The 11,753-nt window shown below is 40.9% G+C and overlaps 1 pseudogene; it reads right to left on the reverse strand.

Annotated features, from left to right (window-relative positions):
• Positions 1 to 7,881: 7,881 nt before the first annotated feature.
• The window catches only part of LOC122808616, a 76,371-nt pseudogene continuing 72,499 nt past the window's right edge, over positions 7,882 to 11,753 (reverse strand).

Genomic DNA, 11,753 nt, shown 5'->3' on the forward strand with positions numbered 1-11,753 from the left:
AAAGTGTTATCCAACATACGAAGACAATGGATCTCATTCAAAGAAACAGGTTTGTAAAGATTAGTATCAGATAAAGTAAATCACACTGGCATAATCTTCAAAATTCATAAGTACCATCCCATTCCCCTTATCTGACGTCATAATATGGAGCCCCTGGAAATTCCTAAGTTACAACAGTACCTGTCTTCCCAAAAATATCATATTGTAAAAATCTAGTAAACAAAGAGGGACTTAAAACATTCCTAATTTTTTCACAAGCTATTGAAAAATTTTTTAAGGTGTAATGAAGGGAAGGGTTAAACCTTATGTAAATGAAAATTATCCTTCTGAACATCAGCATCATGCAGAATAAATGCTAAATTTAACTTTCTTACAAAATGTTTAAGTTCTTTAACAGTATTTACAAGATTTGCTCTGCACAAAGACACAAAAGAAAGACCTTTTTTAAAACAGGAGAGCACAGTGGTGCAGTGGTTGCATTGTCAACTCACAGCAAGAGGTTTTCTGGTTCAATTCTCAGCTGGGGTGCCATCTGTGCAGAGTCTGCATGTCTTCCCTGCATTCGTGTGTGTTTCCTCCGGGTGCTCAGTTTTCCTCCTATGTTACAAAGATATGCATCTGGAGCATTTCTCCCCGGGCCTCTGCTGAAAATTGGCTTTGTTCTAAGTCAGACTTTCCCGATAAACAGATGTTAAATAAAATTAGATAAATAAAATAAAATAAAATAAAAACTGCCAAATGCCTGTCCTCTAAGACAAAATCACTGAAATTACAAACTAGGATGCCACAGTCATGTTCAGGAAGCTTTATTTTCCCCTACCTCTTCCATTGATTTTTCTGTGGGCCCCTTGGCACTCCCTGGTCCCTTCCACGATTCCCTGTCATTGTGTCCCAAAAAGGGGAAGATGACCGGACTGCCTCAACATAACTACCACTCATTAAACTGGTGCTGCTGTTGTCCAAAAAACACTATTTGTAGTTGGCTGACATTCAGAATTAAAGGATTAATGCTGGCCATTAAAAATAAAGATATAAGAAATGCTCTGGCCAAACATTCTAGCATTTGTAATGATTTTAGGACATTTTTATTTTTTGTGGTAGATCATGCTAATCCAGTCCCCCTGAGTGATAACTGTAAGAATTACCTTGAGGTTAAAGAGTGTAACTGGCAGATTTTTTTAGAGGCAGACAGAACACCAGGTATTAATGAAAGTGTTAACATCAAGTATTTATAAAAAATGGGTCTATATTAGAACATCAAAGTTTCAAAACTTCGAATGTCCTAATATCGAATCCTATTCAGCGAAATCTGAAAATATCGAAGCAACAGAAAACCAAATTTTTTCCTAGGGAAAGAATTTGGTTGTCCATTTCTGTTGCTTCTGTATTTTCAGCGCTGTGGTGGAAAGTCACGGGTCAGGTTCATGTAAGTGTGCGATTGAGTGGGGGTTAGGGTAGTTAGGGTCAGGGTGCGGGTTAGGTATGTGTGCGATTGTGTGGACGTGAGGGTTAGGGCGGGTTAGATGAGTTAGAGTTAGGGCGCGGGACAGGTAGGTGTGCGATTGTGTGGACGTGAGGGTTAGGGCAGGGTAGGTGAGTTAGGGTTAGGGCAAGGGTGAGGTGAGTGTGCGATAGTGACAGACCTTAGGGTTACGGTTTGGGTTAAGGTAAGTGGATACTTAGTGGTGTGTGTATAGTTTAGTGTAGGGTTAGGTGTAAGATTTTAGGTGTATGTGTGTGGATTGCTGTTTGTTTCGTGTGCTTGTGTTGTGTGTATGTGTTTTGGAACAGCAAATTTTTTCCCTAGGAAAAAATTCGCTGTTCTGTATGTTCGATGTTTTCAGCTTTCGCTGAATAGGGTTCGATATTAGAACATTCAAAGTTTTGTAACTTCGATGTTCTAATATAGACCCATAAAAATGTGGTGTAATTTTAAATTTTATTGTAAAGTTTTTCTAAATACTTTAATAGGTTAATTTTTTTTGTGTCATTTGATCTTTAAATTGTGCATTTAAATCATGTTTCCCCACTGCATTTAAAGTTCTGATGAAGTTCTGTTTGAAACAAATAAAGAATGAAAGTGCGTAGCTTTAAATTGCACAGCGGGTCTGTTTTAACCTCAATGGGATTATTGTTTTTGCTTCTGCTGCTGTTGTGAGTTTGAGTTTGTTTCATTAGTTTGGCAGAGTCCACTTTTAACTATTGTGAAGCCTGACCTAACAGCTATTAATGTATTATAGGTTCATAGGTTCATAGGTTTATACTAGGCTATCTGCCCTAAGGCATTTATAAGCCTAGCCCAAATTTTTGTGGCTTACGCCACCCCTTATATGAAAAAATACTGTGCCCATTAGTTTGTTGTGCCTCTGTCCAGCAGTGACACAGAGATGATTCCCGGGGTAAACCTATGATCTCCCATCCACAGGTCTAGATTTCTCTTGAACAGAGTCAGCGAGGTGCTCTGCCTCACATGGACCGGGATTTTATTCCACAGCATAGGGAGTCTCTGAGTGATAAATCTATCCCTCCAGCACGTCCTATTTATATCCGTGCTAAGGTTTAAGTCGCTTGCTCTAGTGGTTTTGGTGGATTTGGATTTTTGAGGTGGAGCATGTCCATTAATTCGGGTTGGACATGGCCTTGTATGTCAGGCACATGTCACCTCTGAGCAGACGGTATGCGACTGAATAGAGCTGGAGTTTCTTCAATCTGGCAGCATATGACAGATTTTGGAGTCCCTTTATCCTTTTGGTGAGGAACTTTTGGGGTCTCTCCAATTGCTGCAGATGTCGGGTGAGATACATCCCGAATGGGGCATTGTACTCGATCATTGGTCTGATAAGTGAAGAGTACAGGGGAACAATGACCTCACTAGATCTGGATGTGAATCCCTTCATGATCAGGTGGGCAATGTAGAAGGTCTTTCTAACCACTTTAGCAACGTGAGTGTCAAAAGAAAGGCCACTGTCAACCTGGGTCCCCAGGTCCCTGATAACCTCTTCTGTGCTTAGTGGATTGCCACCTATATGGTAGCTTGGGGTTACCTTGTTTTTCCCGAAGGGTATGACTATACATCTTTTGGTGTTTAACTTCAGGCCATGGCTCTGGCACCAGCTATCTGTTTCCGTGAGTCCCTTCTGAAGGATATCCGTGTCCGATGCACTTTCCACTATGGCGCCCAGTTTGCAGTCGTCTGCAAACTTTGTCAGCCAAAGTCCTCCCATGTTGGCCTGTACTTCTGAGAAGTAGATGCCAAACAATAGGGGGCCAAGGACCGAGCCCTGTGGGACACCACTTCTGACCGGCTTGGAGTCTGACACAGCGCCAGCAACTCTAACCCAGTGGGTTCTGTCCTTAAGCCAGTTTGCAACCCATCTTGTGACATATGGGTTTACATTTAAGCTGGTAAGTTTTTCTACAATACCCGAGTGGGGTATTGTGTCGAAAGCCTTTGCAAGGTCAAGGTAGGCTGTATGGACTGCCTTTCCCTCATTTATTTATTTATTTTACATTTGATTACCGGGTAATGTCCGACTGGGCACAGAAGCCTGTTTTCAGCAAAGACCTGTGGAGAAAAGTTCCTGTTAGTTTATGTTATCAAAAGACAGTGAAAAATAACAATGAAAAATTAAAAGTTCATATCTCAGAGTGAAAAATACAGAGGCATGAGAGTTTACAGCAATGATTCAGGTTCAACCAAGTACAGTAGAATGAGTTAACATGGATAATAGTTACATAGAAAAAAATGTATCCACATGTTCGCATGGACAGTAATTTTTTTTTTCTTCTCTCTCACTCTCAGGTAAGTTAGTAGTAACAGAATTGTTTTATTCATTGGTGGGTAGAGAATAATTGATATCAGGAAGGTTGGATGATTTGATTTGGAGTATTAATTCCCCAGAGTAAAATATGTACTGCCTATGGCTTTGCTGCAACCACATGCTTGTTACAAAATGTCCAAGGCAGTTGTATCATACATTTTGTCAGCAAGATATCACTTAGAGAAACACCAGATGGCTTCCAATTACGACAAGAACCATCAACATTGACAAAAGATATAGCCCACACAAGTTAGGATTATGAAATGTAAGAGTCTCAAAACTAGAAAAAGGCCCCAATTCTCATTCATAGCCTGTGAAAGACCCTTCAGGTAACTGCACCCAGCTTTGTGAAATAGCCTAATGAAATTACAACTGTTAGATCCACATCCAGAGAATTAAAATGCACTTGCTTTACAGTTTCAAAATTAGTAGAATAGTGGCTTTAATAGCACACATCTCATACTGTTAATTCTAATTTTATTGGGTAGGAACATGCTAGGCAACAATCACAGGGACAAAGACAGTAAGATGCCAACGTATGAACACTTTTAAACTAAAACTTCTTACCACCCTTTAAACTGTACTCACCTTATATTTCCAAAATAACTAGACTCCTGTTCTGGTTAATCAGTGCAACATTAATGAATCTTTCACAATTTAGTGCACGTCACGTTAAATGACTTATATTGTAGTGTCCATGTAGCTCCAAACCAAGGATGTACAACAATATTTTTAGCATCTTCTTTTTACAAGGTACCATCTGTTGCACTATGTATTTTTTCATAGGTTTTCTTTACCAATGCCTGCTGATCAGCCTATCCCCCATTACCATGGAAAGGGCCATCATTTAGGCAGTGATAAGCATGGCTGTGCATTTCCTTATGTCTACCATCCTTGTGCACACTGTATATGTAAGGGACAATGAAATGGGCACTGCTCACTTTCTCAAGGGGTGTGCACAGCCATGCCCTCTCATCCCTCAGCATGGGTGTAGTTTCCTCTTCCCCACAAGGGATGACTGCTATGTACACAAATGAATACAGGCACGTATTCTCACAAGGGGTCACTGCTATGTACACAAAGAATGCAGACATCTATTCTCACAAGGGGTCACTGCTATGTGTACAAATGAATGCAAGCACCTATTCTCACAAGGGGTTACTGCTATGTGCACAAACAAATGCAGGCACCTATTCTCAAAAGGGGTCACTGCTATGTGCACAAATGAATGCGGGCACCTATTCTCGCAAGGGGTCACTGCTATGTGACAAATGAATGCAGGCACCTATTCTCACATGGGGTCACTGTCATATGTACACATGAATGCAGGCACCTATTCTCACAAGGAGTCACTGCTATGTGCACAAATGAATGCGGGCACCTATTCTCAAAAGGGGTCACTGCTATGTGCACAAATGAATGCGGGCACCTATTCTCGCAAGGGGTCACTGCTATGTGACAAATGAATGCAGGCACCTATTCTCACATGGGGTCACTGTCATGTGCACACATGAATGCGGGCACCTATTCTCACAAGGAGTCACTGCTATGTACACAAACAAATGCAGGCACCTATTCTTCCTCTACCCCATGAAAGAAATGAGGTGTATCCCTTCATTCCTCACCCCCTGGCTTGTCCAATACCAGGACCACTAATCAAATCTAGGATGCGCTATGTATATTCACTTTACTATGGACTTAGTGTCTATATACCTGCATTAGCATCCCCGAAAGGCTCAGCCTGTGGTTGAAAAATGGTCCTGTACTAGACTCAACCAGTCACCTAGCAGGAGAGACCCCCCCAACTGCATAAATTGCCAGGTCTTGCCCCTCACTGCATATTCAAGTAGTACCATATCCCCATCCCACAAAATCACTAATAAAATGGCTTAAAGGCATTTTACCAAGCTATGCTCTATACTGTCCCCCTCTCCCCCGGTGACCATGAAAAAATGCTAATCTGTCATAGTGTGTCTAAACATGTACTAAAATTAAGACCATGTTCCCCTGTGGGCAACTTGTGCCCAGGTTAACTAGTTTGTGGGGCTTAGACCATGCAGTAAATGGGCTTTTTTTTCTTAAAATGAAATTTGAACAAATACAGTTATAGCATCTAAAACCCCACAAATATATGATCTCCACCAATCATGCAGTAAAAAAGTGCCCTTCTCAAAGGAAGCATTTCACCCTTCATATGGTCCTACACTGCCATACATTTAAATTTATCCTACAGGGGGATTTCTGACATTGGGTTGCAATTATTTAATTTTGATCTGGCTATTACATAGGTTAAGATTTAAGAGTTTAGCTGACACAGCAGTGTTTGGAGCACTTCTTACCCCATCCTACTGGGTAGAAACTGCTCAAGCAGTTATGCCATTATTATACAGCAAATGAAACCAGAGATTAAAGCAAAAGTCCATGCATGTAACCAGCTGCAAAGCTTCTAGGCATTAATTTTATAGCTAGAGTGCTTATTAAGTTTTAAGCATTAAACACATTTCAGACCATGCCCAGTCTCAAAACGGATTACTTTCACTTTACAAAGATCCCAAGAGGGTTGCTATCTACATCAGATAAAAGTTCCAGTTCTACAGTTTCCTGGTCAGTTTAGGGATGCAAGTCCAAGCCTACATGCCCACATCATTTGCCATTTAGACCATCTGATTTGCCTAGAGTTTTTGTTTTCTGTAGGATCCACTTTTTGCATTGTAGACCATGTGGCTTTGCCTACTTCTATGAGATATTTGAGACCTTAAAAAAGACTGAACTAGCTTAATCTGGCCCAAGAACATACAGAGACCTGGATCAGCCAACACCAAGGATGGGGGGGGGGGTGCACACAGAAGAACCTTCAGGTAGACTAGTTAACTCATTACATCCGAGTGACGCCTCCAGGTGCATCTGCAGTTACCTCCTACTGCTCCTCTAGACGTCAAATATTGCTTGTTCATATTTGCATTAATAGTTCCAAAACCATGCCCTGTACAAGATATCAGAATATTTTATCTTGAAGCATACATGATGGCAAAGACAATTGTATTGATATTTGACCTCTGTCAATGAGTATTTGTTAGGATTGTAAGGTGATAACTTTATTTTTTAAAGGCACAAGCCACGCCCACTAGGAGTTAAAGGTGCACAATCAAAAGAGCTGTACTGGAGGGAAGCCACGCCCACTAGGAGTTAAAGGTACACAATCAAAAGAGCTGTACTGGAGGGAAGCCACGCCCACTAGGAGTTAAAGGTGCAGAATCAAAAGAGCTGTGCTGGAGGGAATAATAACTAACCCATTTGTGTGTGCATATGCTGCAGTCTTAGTGCAACAAGTGTGTGAGGCAATCCGGCTTTAGCATCGATATGGCAGGACATGCCAACACTAGTCCTTCTGATGAGATCCAAAACAGAGGCCCCATCTGCCAGAGTTGGTGACTGCTTAGGTGGATGTAAAAGATCCCAAGGCACTTAAGATTAGGGAGAAGTTCCATGGTGCCCTGATAAAGTTTCTCCTAGTTAGTATGAATACCAGCTTGAGTCTTTTGACTAGGCTTTTGGTCACATGGAACCAACCTGATCAAAACATAGCTCCCAACTTTCATTAGTTAAGACTTCCTCACAGATGTCACCCCACGTATTTCTCATGACAGCCTTTATACAAAGTTACAAAAGGTATAGTAATAGCTAGGAACAAGCACAAGCAAATCATTTGCAGTACAAACAGAACTGTGTGTCTTAATACCACTGCACAATGAACATACTTGGCCTAGCCATAAAACCAATTCAATATGGATTCTCAAGCTCCAACAGCCAATATTGCCAAAATCCCTTCATAAGGCAAATAGGCCAGTGGAGACATTACTACCAACTGAAGGCTCACTGATCTTAGTCATGCTAAAGCCTAAACATACTATAACTTATGCTAGCCTAACAAGCACAGGGCAGCTTTATTACTTTATTTTATAGACATATACATTATAACTTACTGAAGAATGTTGCAAGTGCAAAGCTGGAAAAAGCCTGGTTATTTGGTAACTTCTCTTGTTGCCACAGTGCGATGGAGTCACTCCTTGCTGTGCATGTAGGCCATCAGGTCCACAACACGCTGGCTATAACCAAACTCATTGTCATACCTGAAAAAAGTGGCACTATTTAACTTTTGTACAACAAAACTGCATACAAGTACAAGTTACATCCAGAGTTGGATCATGGTCAAATGGGGACCTAGGCAGGGTAATGACCAGGTCCCCTGTCCACCCCCCTGCAACCATTCCAGTGTCCCATTACTTGGATGTCTTCCCAGTTATGCTAAGCATGGTTCAATCAAGTCAGTGTGCAGACTATTTTCTTGGCCTTTACAATGCTTAGAGATTTGATTTAAAACCTTTATTTCAAATTTTATGGCACAAACATATTTTGCTTAAGAAAACAAAATAGTCTCACATTGAAAACAGATTTAGCTTGAACAACAGTTAACTTCTCTTCCCTTGCAACATGCATTCATTGAAACTGTATCTGGCCAGTAGTGGATATCTGTATTTATATCCATAAACATCCCTCAAACCAAAGAATTACAGCTACATTGCTGACTACATCCCTCAGATGTTGGTGTCAACATTTATGAACAAAGTCACATTTCAAATTTGACTCAAACACAGTAGCCATAGCCAAAGTATTCCAGCTTAATTCACACATACTGCAAAGCCAGACTGACAGTTTTAAAATGTCCAGATAAAAGCATAAGGTACTTTCATCCAAAGAGCACTGACCCCCCCCCCCCAGTTATAACCAATTGTTGACTGTACACCTGGTAGCTTTGAACTACATGAAATTTTATAAAGATCACTAGCATCATACCATAAGATCCAGCTATGTGTAGCATACTTAAGCATTTAAGAGCACAAGAAATATCAACTACCTCATAACATGCTAAATCAGTATATACAATCTTGGCAGAACCTAACTGGCTGAGCAAGTCAGTTAACCAGACACTGCTCCCAAGCAGAGTATGAAAAAGATCTATGGGGAATCAATGCTCTACCCTGGAAAACAAACATAAATAAATAAGTCATCTGAATTCCACATTAGAGTTACTAATGCAGAAGCCACTGCTGCCAGACTTTGCATTTCAGTGCTTCATCTACAAATGCAGTGCCTGCTGTCCTTGAATAAATTGCCTGTGTTGCATTAAAATAGTGTGCTGGTGATATTGCCATAACATTTCCTTTGGTAGGTAAGCTATGCGATAGGGAATGGGTGGCAAACAGGTTCATAGTTACTAGGCATGTAGCCCTGGAGACCACTAACATGCCTAGCCCAAATTGCCAATTGTTCCAAAGCACTGTCTGGTTAAATGACTTGCTCAGTGTCACACAGTTGGTAAATGAGGGTCTACTTCACGTTGTTGTAAGCTGACAATACTGAATATGATATTGGCACGACAATGTCGAAAGTTCAGAACATCGCACAGGTAAACTGAAATCTCCATAAGGGGGAGATTTCTGTTTACCTCAATATAGTGTGGTCTCGGAGTTGATATATTTAAGTAGGGGGGTGTAGGGGGGGGCTTGCCCCCCTGCCTACGCTAGTTAGTTTTTTTTATTGATTTTTGTTTTTATATTATTCGATATTTTACTACTTCGATCAATAAAGTTCAACCTTTATTGATTCGATGTAGTAAGATTTCGATAGCATGATACAGACGTGGTAAATGAAGGCAGAAAGATTCAAACCTGCACCTTTACCACAGGAAGCAGCTCATTAACAAGTCAGAGCTTTAGTTCTCTCTGCTAACTGCTGTATTAAGTTTTTACCTAAATGTAGAAATCCTTTACAATCCGATGTTTTGAAGACTGTCAAATATGGAATTAATGCCAAACTATTCCAACAGCGTGAATACTTTTTTCACTGGGATTAAATGAACACCTGCGATCTGCTAATGGGAAATGACACTGACTATATAAATTGTGGGTTGGGTTAGATTAGCATGATACAATGAAGAAGGCTCGTTAGCCGAAACGGGTCTGTTTGTGGCCTTTTTATGTAATAAAGTAAGTGGATGCTGACTATGTTGTGCTGGCTTTTGTGTTTTTTGTTTTGAAGACTGTACCACAATAATAAACAATGACTACTTAAGGGATGCAAAAGATCTGAGTTCTGATCACCACCAAATGCAAACTATGACCTGACAAATTTAAACCCCTTTGTATTAGCTGGATGCTCTAAAGGTACTGCAAAAATATATTACCAAAATGCAACATGTTTTGGCTATTAATTCATTCATTCCTTAGTGTTCCTTAGCAGTAGCTTTTGTTTAACCCACAAGTCACACATAAAATCAGAATTATTGCATGTAGCGTACAATTTTCTGGGGGCTTTCATTCTTGCAGGACACCCCTCATTTTTGACCTCCCTACATCTTCTGTCAACTACTGTAAATCACTTACATCAACAGGTTTTGCATCAACATGAATTTCATGTACCAGATGAAATTGGGTCTGGCAGTTTGATTAAGGCTGTTTATCCCCTGTACCAAGGTACAGAGTTTGACTGACAAGCCCCATAACCAAGTGGGGGTATTTCTCACACACTGTACTGCCTAATAAAGTAAAATGCTGCATGGATTCACTGGCTAACACCTGCCAATAAAATGCTGCATCAACTGGATTATCTGGATGTTAACTCCAAACGCTGTTTTTACTGTATTCTAGTTTCACGCTGCTCCATCTTTGAATGTCTGCTTCTACTTCATTGGCTGAAAGAAGGAAGCAGCCGGACATGGCTAAAGGCAAAGCAGGAAAACTTAATTTTTTTAATTTTTAAAGTGACGGTATGCAGTCACGCAGGAAAGAAAGCTTTATAGTGTAATGTTGTGACTGGGACCCCCTCATGGTAAGGGGGCTTGGCAGCTGCCCAGGTCACCTAGTGCTTGATCTGGCCTTGGTTACATCTTAGTTGCTAAATTGCTACATTGTACTTCAAAGCTCAGTAAAAAAATTCTGATCAGGTACACTGAGCCACACTTGACTATAAGTTGGTTCCCCTCATACCATTTTACATGCTGGGAAGGGAAGATACTGTGGAAGTGCAGGAATCTAGAAAAGGCAAATTACTCAATACCATGCCCTTCCTGTATGCTCACATGAAAAAGATAGATACCAACCATGCTGGAACTTGAATGGTTACAGCCACTTTCAACCAATTACTCATCCCAAACAGACAGCTGATATATTAGGTCCTCCAATTTGGATGCTTTGCAAACCCCCCCCCCCCAGATGTTCCCAAGTTGGGTGTGATCACCAACTCTCTCCATCAGCTACCCCTAGCACTGATCCTACTTCAGTGTCCCACATGGCTGAAACATTTTAGGCCATAGTGACCTTCCATCCCTTCTTACAGAGCTTGCATCCACCTTTAAATTCTGGGAATATTCTACCAGGGAGCTGTACACAGTAAGAGCAGTGCACCAGGTCACCAAGTGCCAGCCACTAATCCTGACCAAGTCCTACTTTTCAGTACTTTGGGGGAGGGTAAGGCCAAGACTGAAGGCAAATTGATGCTAAGATTAATACTGTCATCTCTTCAGCTGTCCCCATTCACTAGGGATGAAACCCAGCCTTCAAACTCCTTGGTCTCAAATCTCAATCTTGTTAACAGTTGAGCACTGCTAAAATTGCTAAAAAGCATTTAACAACCGTGGTCAAGTCCCCAAATCAAGAACTGCAGAGTGTTCTTTGCAGTTCAAGACTGCTTCTGTATTTGACCTAGGCTGGCAGGCTCGCAAATCCACAGGAATAAACTCAGTATAATAGTGGCAGACCAGAATATACTTACCATGACACTAGCTTGACAAAGTGCTCATTGAGAGCAATTCCAGCTTCAGCATCAAACACTGAAGAACGATCATCCCCACTGAAGCCTGCTGAAACAACCTGA

This window comes from Protopterus annectens, chromosome 8.part0 (genome assembly GCF_019279795.1).
Source record: "Protopterus annectens isolate FY-2018-M chromosome 8.part0, PAN1.0, whole genome shotgun sequence".
NCBI classification, from domain to species: Eukaryota; Metazoa; Chordata; order Ceratodontiformes; family Protopteridae; genus Protopterus; species Protopterus annectens.